The sequence below is a fragment of the Leopardus geoffroyi genome, chromosome X (assembly GCF_018350155.1).
Source record: "Leopardus geoffroyi isolate Oge1 chromosome X, O.geoffroyi_Oge1_pat1.0, whole genome shotgun sequence".
In the NCBI taxonomy this organism is placed as follows: Eukaryota; Metazoa; Chordata; class Mammalia; order Carnivora; family Felidae; genus Leopardus; species Leopardus geoffroyi.
Window position 1 is genome coordinate 81,419,517 of NC_059343.1, and position 14,998 is coordinate 81,434,514.

Below are 14,998 nucleotides of genomic sequence, written 5' to 3' on the forward strand. Positions count from 1 at the left end.
TACACTGTTTTACCAAAGGCAATCTAGCCTAGAACTCAAGTAAGCAACACTGGGGCCTAAAAAAGAAGATACAAAATTCAGCTGGTGCTAGACCAGACTCCCAAGAGTTTTACATTTTCTTTTGAATCCAGTAATAAATTATATACCCAAAGGATCCCTATTGGAATAAAAAACACTGCCTCAAGTGTAAAGCAGGATGAAATTCAAAACTTAAAATTACAAAGGGTATTAACATAAATATTAGCTATTCCTAAAAGATTTTCAGACTCACCTGTGCACATGGCTCATTTTCTTTGGCCCATTTTAATTACCTTTTACATTTGTAGCTCCATTTTATTTTATTTTTATTTTATTTGTTTCCATTATAAAAATTTATCAAGGGAATACTTTGAGTTTTTAAAGGTTTGGTTTGGCAAAGTAAAAGACTAAAAACCATGAAAACACTTTAAATTCTTTTTTAACCTACCAAGTAGGATGTAAATTTAATAAATCCTGTATTACTTTAGGAAAGAGACTGCTTTCCTAAATCAGAAAAATTGATTTCCAAGTCATGCTCTCTTATCTCTACTGCCTTGTAACCTGAAGGAGAACTGAACTTCATCAGGGTATGGCTCCTCTGGAAATCAAGGTGGGAAGAATAGGCAATATCCCAACACGGGTTAGGTGGAGACTGAGCCAAAAGCAGAGTCTGTGAAACAGGGTGTGATCATCCAACCAGGGTACTTTTGAGAGAGAAAGCGTACTAATTACTTGAGAACAAAAGGCATAAAATGGGACATGTGGCCACTCTAGTGATAAGATAGTTTGAGAAACTACATTTCTCGGTATGCCTTGCCACTTGAAAGTCAAAAGGCCCAACTGGAGCAAAGCACCCTGGGACCTGTAGTTAGCTCCATTTAAGATATAAACAGTATAGGGCTCATTCTGACATGGAGCCTTCCACCTTCCACGGGATATTTAACCAGACACAGAACACAACACTTGAGGTGAAATTTCAATCGATATTAAGTCTGGGTGGAAGCTCTCTCTCCCTCACAACTTGAGTTTGCAAAGAGGTGGAGCTGGTAGAGCTGTCCACTGGTCGAAGGCCCTGTTTCTCCTGGGTGCAGTGCTGCTTCTGCCTTCCCACATCACCAGCGTCCCCATTGCCACTAGTCTTTTGGGGGATTCTGGGGCAGGCTGTTCCCACCCGACTTCAGCCAACTCATACAACTTCATGGTGACTTGAGCGTCTTCCACAGAAGAATGTCCACTTTTCCCAATCTGGATGTCCCATTTCAGAAGCTTCTTGGTGAGATGCTTCGGAGACATGGTAGCATTTTCCAGGCAGTCAACCTTCCGTTTGATGGCTGGGAGGATATGGGAGGTGTTGCAGGTGAGGGATGTGGTGTGGAAGTACTAAAGGGCTTTGAAATTGTGAATGGGATGCCCCACCACTATCTTCCCTGTGAGTATCTTCAAGATCTGGTTCTGAGTAATCTTAAAGGGTGTATCATTCATCATGCACTGCTTCCAGATGCCACTCTATCTTGTCCGGTAGTGCACGATGTGGCAGGGGGGAAGGATGTACTCATCATAAAGCACATCTCCGTGGTAGTTGACAGTGCTACATCAGGCCAAAGAACTTATATGCCCCTGGGGTCCTGTGCCCACCATCTCACAGTCAATTGGCATCATCTTTGGCATCTTCTAGGATGCTCCAGAGCATTTATTCTCTGAATGAGATTGGGTAGAGTTCCATAGAGCATTCTTCTGAGTAAGGTTCTTCTGGGGTCCTTACTTCTAGAGGCAAGTTGAGTGGCTCATAATCTTTGGAAGGGCACTCTGGAACTCCCATTTTGGACTTCACTATCAGATCAGGTTCTTTATTTGCTTTGTTTATAATTTGATACATAGGGCTCTGAAATGTCCTAACATACAATTCAGACTCCATCCATCCTTATTTCTATTTTAATTTTCAATGGTTTGTGCAAGGGCTGTGCTTTCATAGCATGAGAGGGAGTGTATGTGCATGTGTGTCTAGTGAGGAGACAGGGGTTTCCAGATTCTCACAGAGTACATCTTTCAAATGGAGACACAAATGAAAGCATAGTTACAAAATCAGGAGAGCACATTCTACACTGATGGAACAGGTTTTCTGAAGCTCATAACTCTACCAAAGAGGAGACAAGTCTTAGGTCTGACACACTGCTGCATTCGTGATTCCATTTCCCTCTAATTAGGAGGTGTTGAGATTGTAGTGCTTAGCCAGTTTCTGAGAATTATTATGCTCTTTTTTGTTCCTTCACTGGGACTTTTAGAACCTTAGGGTAGTTGGTAAAAAGAATGTTCATGTATAGTTGATAACATGAAAGCCTTTATGGGCTCCATGGGAAAGAGACATTTCATATTTAAGAAGAAAAAATTAGAAGAGAGGTTTCTTTCTGTCATTTCTCTGACAGAGTTATGTCTCTCCTGCTGGTAGCTTTTAAGACAAGGAGATTTGTATGAGTTGCCATGAAATTCATTATCATACATTTATGCTCTAAAAATGCAATTGCAACCACTCTTCATGTATGTCACATTTACAATAAGTATCCCAATAAAACCTTATCCACATAAATGACTAATAAGAACTCCAAGTGGGAAAAGAGATGTTTTTTTCATTATCTGATCATATCTCAGAGCTTAGGACAATCATGTTATATAAGCCAAATACAGCCTTCTCATGAGTGACACAATTACCTTTTCATCTAAGAATGCCCACTCCCAGCCAAAAGGCCTTTCCAAGCAAGGTCCATTGGACAAATCAGTTCACAATCCACCCGGCTCTCCAGAGTTTTCATGCTCCTTCATTATGCTGAAGAAACAGCATAAATGTGGGAGTTAGAAATGTAGGGGTCTAGTTTTGGCTCTGTGAGCAATTCATGGCATAACTTTAATGGGTCTCAACTTTCTGGTCTATACAATAAGGCAAACAACACTACTTGAACACAGTAACATTCGAGCTTTCTGTTCCAAAAAAGTTTAAATGTGGTAATGAATATTAACATAATTTTAACTGTATAAAATGTAATAAAAATGCAAGATGAAATTATTCCTTTTAACTCCAGAGAAGAAAGATGATCCAGTGGGGAAAAATCATGACTAATTTTCTCTTCTTGAAGATATGCACAAGACCTTTTGTACCATTAAACTATAGCTGTGGAAGCTTTTGATCAATTACCAATTAATTCAGTTCTTCCTCTGGTTTCTCCTCTCTCCCAGCCTTTTTCTCTGTGACGCTCACCTATTAATCTCCCCAGTGATAATTTATTTTCTTCTTACATGTAATGCTGCTATTGAGAAGTCTGAGATCAACCTGATTCTTGTTCCTTTGTAGGTGCACCATTTGTTCTTTCAGGACACTTTTAGAATTTTCTCTTTGATTCTCTTAATGTTTATTATAGAGTATCTAGTATAAGTTTTCCTTTTCTCTCCTGTTTGACTCTCTATGACTCTTTACTACATGAAGTCTCTCATTATTTTTCAATTCCAAAACATTTATCTCCATTATTTCTTTTTTTAATATAATTTATTGTCAAGTTAACTAACATACAGTGTATACAGTGTTCTCTGGGCTTCAGGAGTAAATTCCCATGATTCATCGTTTACATACAACACCCAGTGCTCGTCCCAACAAGTGCCCTCCTCAATGCCATCACCCATTTCCCCTCCCCACCCTGGGCCCCATCAACCCTGAGTTTGTTCTCTGTATTTAAGAGTATCTTACAGTTTGCCTCCCTCTCTGTTTGAAACTATTTTTCCCCTTCCATTACCCATGCTCTTTTGTTAAGTTTCTCAAATTCCACATATGAATGAAAACATATGATATCTTTCTTTGACTTATTTCACTTAGCAAAATATCCTCCAGTTCCATCCACATTGTTGAAAATGGCAAGATTTCATTCTTTCTCATTGCCAAGTAGTGTTCCATTGTATATATAAACCACATCTTCTTTATCCATTCATCAGTTGATGGACATTTGAGCCCTTTCCATAATTTGTCCCTTATTTTTTAAGGTAGTTACTTCTCCCTATTTTTTATTTTCTCCATTTCTTGGACTGCTTTTATTTGATGTTGGAATTTTACTTCCATCTTCCATATCCTACATCTTTTCTTTGATATTTTCTATCTTTTTACCTTTTCCTGCTATCTTCTAGGAAAGTTCTTCAATTATATATTTAACTCACTAATTTGTTCCTTAGCTAAATTTATACTGGTATTAACTCCGTCAGTCATATTTTTTTAATTTCAATTATTATATTTTTTATGAATAGAATTTCCACTTACATTCATGACAGAGAAACTGGCACGGTCTTGTCTTCTTACCATAAATGACTAGAAAACTGAACAAAATATAGGAGACAATTGTTTTCAGACAATAGACAACAGGCAGTGCAAGACTGCAATTTTTGAAAGAAGGGGAAAAAATGAGATAATCTCTATGATTGTCTCACCTTGCTGCCTACAGGCAATTTCTGGACAACAGCATAGGGATGGAAAGTCCAAGCACAACATAGTGATCTTGCTGATTTGAAGAGTCAGAGATCAGAATTCAGGGAGGCTGAGGCAGCTACAATTAGTGGAACAGAGAAGTGGAGAGGAGAGAGCTATGCAAAGAAAGAACTCTACAAATTGGCTTAGCAACACCCTTGAATCTTTGATACGTACTGAGCTCTACATGCATAAAGCAAAATTCCAATGAGAATGGGCAAAGAACAACTGTTGGGGAATGAACAATTCCTAGAGCTCATACACGGCTAGGAAATGATTGATTTCCAGCCAGCCATAGCAGACAAATGTTGAGAATCAAGAAATTTAAGTAGAGACCCCAGGATGATGACACTTTAGTGTGGGATAATCTAGCCCTTCAATAAAGGCTATCCTAGGCCTACCATAACAAAACTTATCAACAATCCTTGAAAATTTGAAGCTGATATGAAACTGACTTTGCTTCCCAAAACAAAATTCAACATTCTCTAAAGTAAAAGTAAAATCCAGGCTCTCAACAATAAAACTTTCACAATATCCAGCAACCAATTAAAAAAACTACTAAACAAGTGAAGAAGCAAGAAAATATGACCTATAACCCGGAGAAATATCAGACAACATAAAAAGACACAGAAATGACAGAGAGGATGGAATTAGCAGACAAAAATTTAGAATCACTCTTAAAATATTAAGGTTAAAAGTTAAAGAAGGGTCAAAGGTTAAAGTAAAATATTGAGGTAATTAGGAAAGAAATGGAAAGTATAAGAAAGAACCAAATGAAAGTATTAGAGGTGGCTATATAATATTTGAAATGGAAATTTCACTGGGTACGATTGACAGCAAATTAGACACTGTGGAAAATGAGTAAATTTGAGGACATAGCAGTGGAAACTATCCAAATTGAAGCCCAAGAAGAAGAAAAAAATGAGGGGCGCCTGGGTAGCTCAGTCAGTTAAGTGTCTGACTTTGGCCCAGATCATGATCTCACAGTCCATGCATTCAAGCCCCATGTCATGTTCTGTGTTCACAGCTCAGAGCCTGGAGCCTGCTTTGGATTCTGTGTCTTCCTCTCTTTCTTCCGCTCCCCTGCTTGCACTATGTCTCCTCTCTCTTTCTCCTTTCTCTTTCTCTATTAAAAAATTTTTTTGTAAATAGAAGGAGAAAAAATGTAAGAAAAGATGAGCACAGCCTCAGTGGCATGTGGGTCAATATCAAATAGTGTAGCCTATAAGCAATTGGAGTCCCAGAATGGAAGGTTCAGAGAAAATACTTGAAGAAATAATGGCTGAAAGCTTTCCAATTTGATGATAACTGTGAATTCACAGATCCAAAAAATTCCACAAGACTAAGCAGTATAAAGTCAAAGAAAAACATGTATAGTCACATCATAATCAATATGCTGAAAACTGATACAGGAAAATCCTAAATGCAGTCAGAGGAAGAAAAAGAATACCTTATATATAAGGGAATAAAGATAAGAATGAATACTGACTTCTTGTCAGAAAGAATATAACCTGGAAAAGAATTCTATATCCAAGGGGGGAGAAACTTCAAAAATAAAGACCAAAGGAACACTTTGCTAGGCAAATGAAAGCTGAGAGAATTTGTCACCAGCAAACCTGCACAAAAGGAAATATTAGACCCAGTGCCCAGATCTTGGTTTCTAATATCATTCTGCAATAAAAGAAACAAGGGCTCTTTGTAGAAATGGCAGACTCTAAGGCTGCAGATGGGAGTAGACAAGATGAGCCTGGAGCATCTTGTAATACCAGAAACTAAGGAAGTGTTAAAAAAAGAAAAAATGATGGGGTCATGTCAAAGAGATACAGCAATCAACTGAAAGAACTCCCAGTGGCCAAAGTTGGAATTATGTGAAAAAGAAAATAAATTAGTATTAGATTATAACCCAAATTATAAAACAAATATCCATAAGTCCATATTGGTATAAATAAAAGATTTAGTAAACAAATAGAGGATAATATACCCATAATAAACCTCCTATATATAATAATTCCAAATAAATTAGGTATTGTCTCCGCTCGAGGAGGTAGAGCCTAAGTTCCACTCCTCAAATGTGGGTTGCACAAAATAACTCCATTCCAAAGAGAACAGTGTGGAAAAAGAGGAGAAAGAGTAACTTTAGAGTGGAGAAATCTAACAAACACTGCTTCCGACAAATATCAAGGTTAATATAATCAGTGATAAATCATGCTGATAGCATGTACACATGATAGGATATGATGAGAAGTGAACTTTGTGTCTTCCTCCCAAGAGCACATAACCCAGTCTAATCATGAATAAAACATCCTACAGACCCAAATGGAGGACAATCTACAAAATACCCGACCAGTATTCCTCAAAATTGTCAAGGTCATCAAGAACAAAGAAAGTCTGAGTAACCATCACAGCCAAGAGGAGCCTAAAGAGACATGATAAATAAGTGTAATGTGGTATCTTGGATGTGTTTCTAGAAATGAAAAAAGAAACGAGATTAAAAACTACGGAAATAAAAAAAAGTATGGATTTTAGTTAATAATAATGTATCAATATTGGTTCATTAGTTGTGAGAAATGTACCATACTAATATAAGATATTAACAGTAGGGGAAACAGAATGCAAGGTATATGTAAACTCTCTGTACCATCTTTGCAATTTTGTATAAATCTAAATCTATTCCATAATAAAAATATATTTAAAAAGAAATGACAAGGGATTGTTTTCAGGCTGAAGTAAAATGTTATGAAATGAAAATTGAGGTCTACACAAAGGAATGAAGAGTGTCAGAAATGGTAAATATGTACATAAATATATGTTTTATGGCTAATATTTTCCATTTGATCCTTTAAAATTATTTTATTTCATATTACTAATTTATTACCTTAAATCTTTAAATATATTTACCTTGTATATTTTAAATTATTAGCCCATCTATTCCAGTAATTCTGAATTAAATGGTATATATTTTCAATTTGTTGTCCTTTTCTATAGTAGTCATCCATCCTTCTCAGAGGTTTAAGTATGCTTATTCTTATTTCCTGGGGGTATCAGCTACTGCATCTCATAAATGTATATCAAAAAAGGGTCAAGGATCAAGGGCCAGGCTCTAGTTCAGTCCTAGTGAAGAGTCCCAGATACCACAGAACTACTGTTACTCCTGCACCGTGGCACCTTATGAGGCAACTCTTCTTGTTAGTTGCCTTGAGTTGCAAACCATCAGATCAAAGAGTTTGGAGGGGGAGAGGTGGAGGAATGAATGTCAGAGGGCAACTGGTTAGTCCATCCTTATGTCCATCAAGTCACTCCAGTAAGACTTTTGCAGTGCCTATCTACTCATGAGCCTTCTGATACAGGCAGTTTGGTCTATTGCAGCTGATTTCTTCAGTGAATGAGGTAGGCGGAAATTATACTAAGGATATACAAGGGATCATAAGGAACAGAACTCTAGAAGTTTTGTTCTGCCCTATCCCATCACCAATACCTCTGATCATCCCTTGCACCAAGCTACAACCATCTAACTTCTACACACATCAGTTCGAGGCAGTTTTCAGATTCTCCAGGGACTTCTCACAGTGGTATTGCCATAGTTGTTGATATTTTTCCTGGAATCTGTTTCCCTCTGGCTTCTCTCTCTATAGTTGATTTTGGGTAGGAAGTAAAAATCCATTTGTCAAAAATTGTAAATATAACTCTTGTTAGAAGCTTACTCTGTGCATAGAACTTTACTTGCATTAATCTCATTTAATCCTGTCAACATCCCTATGCAGTACATACTATTTTTATACCCATTCTACAGATGAGGTAACTGTAGCACAAGGACATTAAGCAACTCACACAAGATCACAGTGTAAGAGATGGAGCCAAAATTCAAAACCAGTCAATCTTACTTCAGAAACTAGGATCTTTGCTCACCACCAGATACCCAGTGATTAGCATATTATAAGTGCTCAAAAATATTTATTGAATGGTTTTCAAATAATGAACAAGTGGATAGATGGCTAGAAGTACACTGCCAGCTTCCTCAGCAATCCATTTCTCTGTTTTCCTCTATTCAATTGCTTTAGTGTCTCTGAAATACACTATGAAGCCTATCTGTGTATCTTTCACAGAGTGACACATTTTACTTTCCTTTTAGTCTTTATCATTTAAAAAAGCATATTTGTACTTCTAATGAAAAGAAGTATCTTTTGCTTTTTCAGAGTAAGTATAGGAGACACACCTTTTTCATTACCAGAGCTCTGTCACAAAAGCTGGATTGTTTTCCCTCTGCAATTTCTGATGAAAATAGGTCCTGCAAGAGAAAGAACATAAATGGCCATCAAACATATGGAAAGATGCTCTGCCTCACCAACTGTGAATGAAATACACATTAAAACAACACTGAACTGGAAAAAAAAACTTTTCAAACTGGCAAAAAATTACAGGATTTAGATACCCTGTATTGGTAAGGGTTATAGGAAATAGGCCCTCTTAGACATTGGTAGAGTTTAAATTGGTACAGCTTTTGTAAAAAGAAATTTGACAATCTACCAACATTTAAATATGTAGACATTTTGACCCAGGATTTCCATTTCTAATAATTTATGTTACCAAAAAGAACCTTGTGTCATACAACACATTTGTTGTAGCATAATTCATACAGAAAAAACTGAAATAAATGAGATTTCTGTTAATAGGGGAATGGTTAAATAGATTGAAAATGGGATACTATGGAATCATGAAGTGAGGGAATTCTATATGTATTTATGTTGGAAACTATTCATAATATGTTGATAAATTAGAAAACATAGAAAAGTATATAAAATACCATCCAATTTATATAAACCAAAATAATTTATATATCTAACTGTATATGTTTACATATGCATATTAAAATTCTGAATTTATACCAATCTGTTAACAATTGTTACCTCTGAAGAGTGCGATTAAACAGAGAACAGATTGGTGGTTGCCAGAAGTGGAGGTTAGGGGTGAGCAAAATGGATGAAGGGGGTCAAAAGGTATAAACTTCCAGTTATAAGTTTTTGGAGTGTCATTGTACAGTATTGTGACTATAGTTAATACTGTACTGTATATTTGAAAGTTGCTAAGAGTACATCTTAAAAGTTCTCATCACAATAAAAAATGTATATGTGAGGTGATGGATATTAACCAAACTTATTGTAATAATCAAAAAAAGGGGGGAATGATGAAACTTCACTTATGTAATATTTGAATTTTTTTCAACATAGAAGCTCTTTTATAATTTTTAAAAAAGGAAGGAAGACAGAGAGAAAGGAAGGAAGGTTAACATTCACTTGGAATCTTCACTCAAATCAACTGGAATTGTATTTGAAAAATAGCCAGGAATCAGAAGGCCCTTGTTTTGAATTCCTCTAGGCTTGAGCTTATAGAAAATGCACACTAAGACACTCTAGGAAGCTTCTTGTGAAGAGTTCCGTCCTTCTTCACAGAAAACTGTTGTATTTTTAGGTTGCTCTGCTAGCGATTATGGCAGTCTACACCCTTTAGGTAGAAAAGAAAGAGGGGCGCCTGGGTGGCGCAGTCGGTTGAGCGTCCGACTTCAGCCAGGTCACGATCTCGCTGTCCGTGAGTTCGAGCCCCGCGTCAGGCTCTGGGCTGATGGCTCAGAGCCTGGAGCCTGTTTCCGATTCTGTGTCTCCCTCTCTCTCTGCCCCTCCCCCGTTCATGCTCTGTCTCTCTCTGTCCCAAAAAATAAATAAACGTTGAAAAAAAAAAATTTAAAAAAAAAAAAAAAAGAAAAGAAAGCATAACAATTGCCCTAGCCATTAAAAGAAAATTTTATTTAAATGCAAAAGCAAAACTCCCTCATTTCTTCCTATGTGTTATTTTATTTTAAAATAAATATCTATAAAATATATATCTATATATATGTATATAGATAACCTCTTCCTTCAGCTACACATGAAAGTGGACCTCCAGGTGGTCAAAGGCTGCTGAACAGATCTTGCTATTTCTAGTGGTTAAACTTAGGTGGACGAAGACCTCATAAAGTCATACTAAGAATCTCAACAGATGGGTGTCCTAAACACTGAGAGAAGAGAAAAGGCAAGGGTTCAAATGGTGGGTCTCTTTGCTTCCAGATTCCAGGCTGTGTGAATATGTCATTGTTAGGTCAAATATATCCCATAAATATATTTGGGGGATAAGGTGAGGAATTGTGATCTTACCCTAAAGGCTGGCATCTTTCTTGATAAGGCTATAATTATGCACTCAGGCCTTTCTCAGCACAGCTGAAATGTGGCCAGGTGGTATTGTGTAATTAATTGGAAGCCAATTAATATATGCAACAATTTACCATCACTTTCATTTTCCTCATGGAGACCATCCCTACCAATTCTGACATTCACAATGATAGGAATCAATATTTTTTAATGGATCAATTTTTTAATTAGGTTCTTTGTAAGAAATTTAGAACATCAATTTGTGAAGATAAACTCCTTTTGTAAGAGAAAACACAGAGCGGAGGCAGCCCTGAAGATGGAGAACAGCTTTGATTTTTGGCAGAATTTACGAGTCCACAGCTTTCTGATCAACCTTGTGCTGCTCTGTAATCTATTTCTCTTTCTCTGTGTTGAAGATCTCACCTTCCTGCTGTCTGGGTTTCCACAGCTTCTTCATCTTGAAGTAAGCAGAAGTGAGGTGTTTTGAGATTTTCACACTGTTGAAATTTTGGCCGAAGTGTCAATGATACATTTCTGGTGTTTTCTATGTAGAGGAACTCATTTGAGGGCCAGAGGGCCAGTCACAAGTAGCAAGCCATTGCTCATTTGCGTCAGGAAAACCACCCTCTTGCCTATGTGTTGCCCAGTGAGGATGATCAAAATGGTCCCAGGAGTGCTGAGTGCTAAATCTCAGCATCCACCCATCTTACATGCTGACTGAAAGGTTTTTTTTTTTTTTTTTTGCCATGGCTCAACAGTTTTTGAGGCACATCTTCAGCAGAATAATGCTTAGGCATTTTGCAAAGTTTAACCACTCTGGTACCACCATTCTTGTCATAACCAACTGGCTTTGTGACAGTAGCAAAAATTTTCTCTTTCTTCTTCTTTTCAACCCTGGATTTCACTGCTGAATGGCCTTTCTGGAATACATAGCCAATGGGGAATATCTGCCAATTCCACTGACGAGGACAGGGATTCTGTTACACTGGGGTTTCCCCTTCTTTGGCATTTTAGCTTTGAGGCTACTCTTCTTAACATTGCCACCAGCACCAGCCTTCTTGGCTTCAGGTTTCTTCTCCTTAGTATCCGGCTTCTCAACTTTTTCACCCACCATCTTGCGAGATGAGAAAGATGACTCTATAGGAATCAATATTAAACTTGTACAGCTCAGCCTACTCAAAGGATGAGGAAAATGAAATAAAAATAATAAGCACCCAGAAAAGGCACAACTTATGTTGTTACAGCCATATTTATTTATATAACAATAATCATTTTGAGAATAGCAGTGACTAGAGTTTGTCCCTTGTGTGAGTTATTAGCCTGAGAAACATAGGCTTGTAATTATTAAGGAGGAAATAGGCATGGAATTTAGACAGAAAGGATGTTCAATCAATAAATAAGTATCTATTCGGAGAGTAAGGGCTTACAATTACATTTATTTATTATTTATTTATTTATTTATTTATTCTCAAGTTAGTTAACATACAGTGTAGTCTTGGCTTCAGAAGTAGAACCCAGTAATTCATCTCTTACATATGACACCCAGTGCTCATCCCGAAAAGTGCCCTCCTTAATGCCCGTCACCCATTTAACCCACCCCCCATCAACCTTCAGTTTGCTCTCTGTATTTAAGAGTCTGTTAAGGTTTGCCTCCTTCTCTGTTTTTATCTTATTTTTCCTTCCCTTTCCCTGTTCATCTGTAAGTTTCTCAAATTCAACATATGAGTGAAATCATATGATATCTTTCTCTGACTGACTTATTTCACTTAGCATAATACACTCTAGTTCCATGCTGTTGCAAATGGCAAAGTTTTCATTCTTTTTGATCACTGAATAGTATTCCATTGTATGTATATACCACATCTTCCTTATCCATTCATCAGTTAGTAGACTACATTACACTCTGAGTCCAACCAGAAAGAACAATATTCATCAAAAAAAGTGTTTTAAATGGCATGGATTAGATGCCATTAGTACAAATATACCTCAACAATTCTAATGGCAGGAAATCCTTATAAGGTACTTTAAATTTGAGCTTTTCTATCAGCTATACTAAGTGAAGAATCCTTAGTTGTGCAAAATCATTTAGGAGTCTGGAGTCTGCAAATGTCAATGAATTGAGGGGGAAGGCATTTTCAAATCATTGCTACTCAATGTTTGGTCCCCAGACTAGCAACACAGACATCATTTGGGAGGTTATTAGAAATGCAAGCTCACAGGTCCCACCCCAGCCAGCTGCATGGAATCAAAATCTGCACGTTAACAAGATCCTCAGGTGATTTATATTAAAGCCTAAGAAGTGCTGCTCCGGTTGTTAGCTGGGAGTTGGATTTGCCTGATTTCAAGCACCAGAATCATGTTTCTAGAAGCTAAATCTCAGCATCCACCTTTGTAGTTCTGACAGCCAAACTCTTATGAGATATAACTGCATCCCTACTGTGCACCTAGCCAAGTATCAGGCCCTTAGAGAGGAACAAAAGACAAGGTCCCCCTCCCCTCCAGTATTCTCAAGAGTGAATCCTCTGGTTGGAGGAAATATAAGCGCCAAGCCAGTGCCTGCCTACCCTAAATTACTCTACCATTCCCCAAGAGTGCATTCCCATATGTACACCTTCACCATTATCCAGTAACATTTGGCTTCAGACTAGCTGAAAAGATTGATGAAGCTTTCTGAAGAAAAAAAAACTTCATTATTTCATCTTTCTTCAAGCTAAACACAATATCCCCCTTAATTCTTATATTTAGGGTTGTCTTTGACCTCCTCTTCTTCTTCTAAATGTTTTCATTTCATTTCCAAAGCACTATTGAGGTAAAGCATTGCCAAAATGTCTCTCCTAGTTTGAAATAAAATATTAGGACTTCACAGAAAGTTTAAATGTTCCACTCAGGGATCAAACTATCAGTCCCCAAACACTGGACTGCAGTGAGAATATTTCTCACCCTCCTATATGACTTAAAAAAGCAACAAACACACAAACACATGCATGAACCTGAATTAATAGCAAACACTGGGTGTAATTTTAAGTGGATACTCTAGATGGTAGCATTGTGCATATTATTCTTGTACTTCTCTTTATTGCTTCCCTAATTCATCATTTTATACATCAGGAAAGGCATATGTGTGGAAGGGAGATAGAAGTCATATATTAATAGGTACCCATACGAGGTGAAAAATAACAATGATATAATATTTCCAAAATTCGATTGCTTCTCAAGTCAGCTTTACAACTCTCTTTTCTTCATTGCTCAAGTTCTCAGAATTGCACTCCCAAACCATTGACTTTACTGCCTCACTTTCATTCCATTTGCCAAACTTCTGCAGTCTGATTTTGTCCCCCTCACCACCCAAGCCTACTGAAATCATTATTTCTTTAATATCTCCTGTGGTCTCCTGGTCCCTAGATTCAGATGCCTCTTCTTAGGGCTCATCCTAATTTATTTCTCCAAAACATTTACAAAGTGATTACCTCTTCTTTTTTCTCACAATTTTTGCAAGTTCTTTATTTTGAAAATTTTCAAAATATATAAAGTTGAAAGAATACTACAGTGATAAGCCATACAGCTTTAACTTAACTTCACAGGTTAATATTTCACCACATTTCCTCCATCCTTCATTCCCTCTCCCTCCTCCCCTCCTCCATCTCTCTCTCCCTTCTCCTCTATTTCTCTCCAGACATCATGACACTCTAATACTTCAGCATACATTTTCTAAGTTGCAGATATCATTACACTTGAACTCTAGATTTTTTAACATTCATCTCCTAAGAATAAGATTATCCTCCTTCAATACTCTCCTTGAAACTCTTAGCAATCCTTGCCTTCCCTTGATTCTCCTACCTCTGACCACACCTTTCTAGATACACAAGGCAGAGGGCAGGAAGGCATGAAGAGTCTGGTCCTGGCTCTGCCACAAACTGGCTCTGTGCTTTGAAAGAAAAACATTTTCCTAAATTATCAAAGTAATATATGCTCATTGTAGAAAATAGGAAAAATACAAGGTTTAAAGAAAATAAAAAGTATCTAAATGTACCATCTAGAGATGATTTCATTTTTTTTTAGTATTTACCAATGCATAATATATTTTATATAATTGAACTGATAAAATAGATACAATACTCTATCCTGTTTTTTATTTAACATTGAAAAGAAGCACTAAAATTCTTCACAAAACAGTTTTATTGGCTGTGTATTATTTTATTGAATATAATCTTAAAGAAAAAGTAATGCTTCATTTTTTAAATGAGCAAAGCGTTAAACAGACAATTTATAAAAGAATACAAATGGCCAAAGGTTCATGAAAAAG

The 14,998-nt window shown here is 36.9% G+C and overlaps 2 pseudogenes; both read right to left on the bottom strand.

Moving 5' to 3' along the window:
* Positions 1 to 1,151: 1,151 nt before the first annotated feature.
* On the bottom strand, positions 1,152 to 10,859 carry LOC123594399 (annotated as a pseudogene).
* An 83-nt stretch (positions 10,860 to 10,942) lies between these two features.
* On the bottom strand, positions 10,943 to 11,809 carry LOC123594294 (annotated as a pseudogene).
* Between the last annotated feature and the right edge of the window lie 3,189 nt (positions 11,810 to 14,998).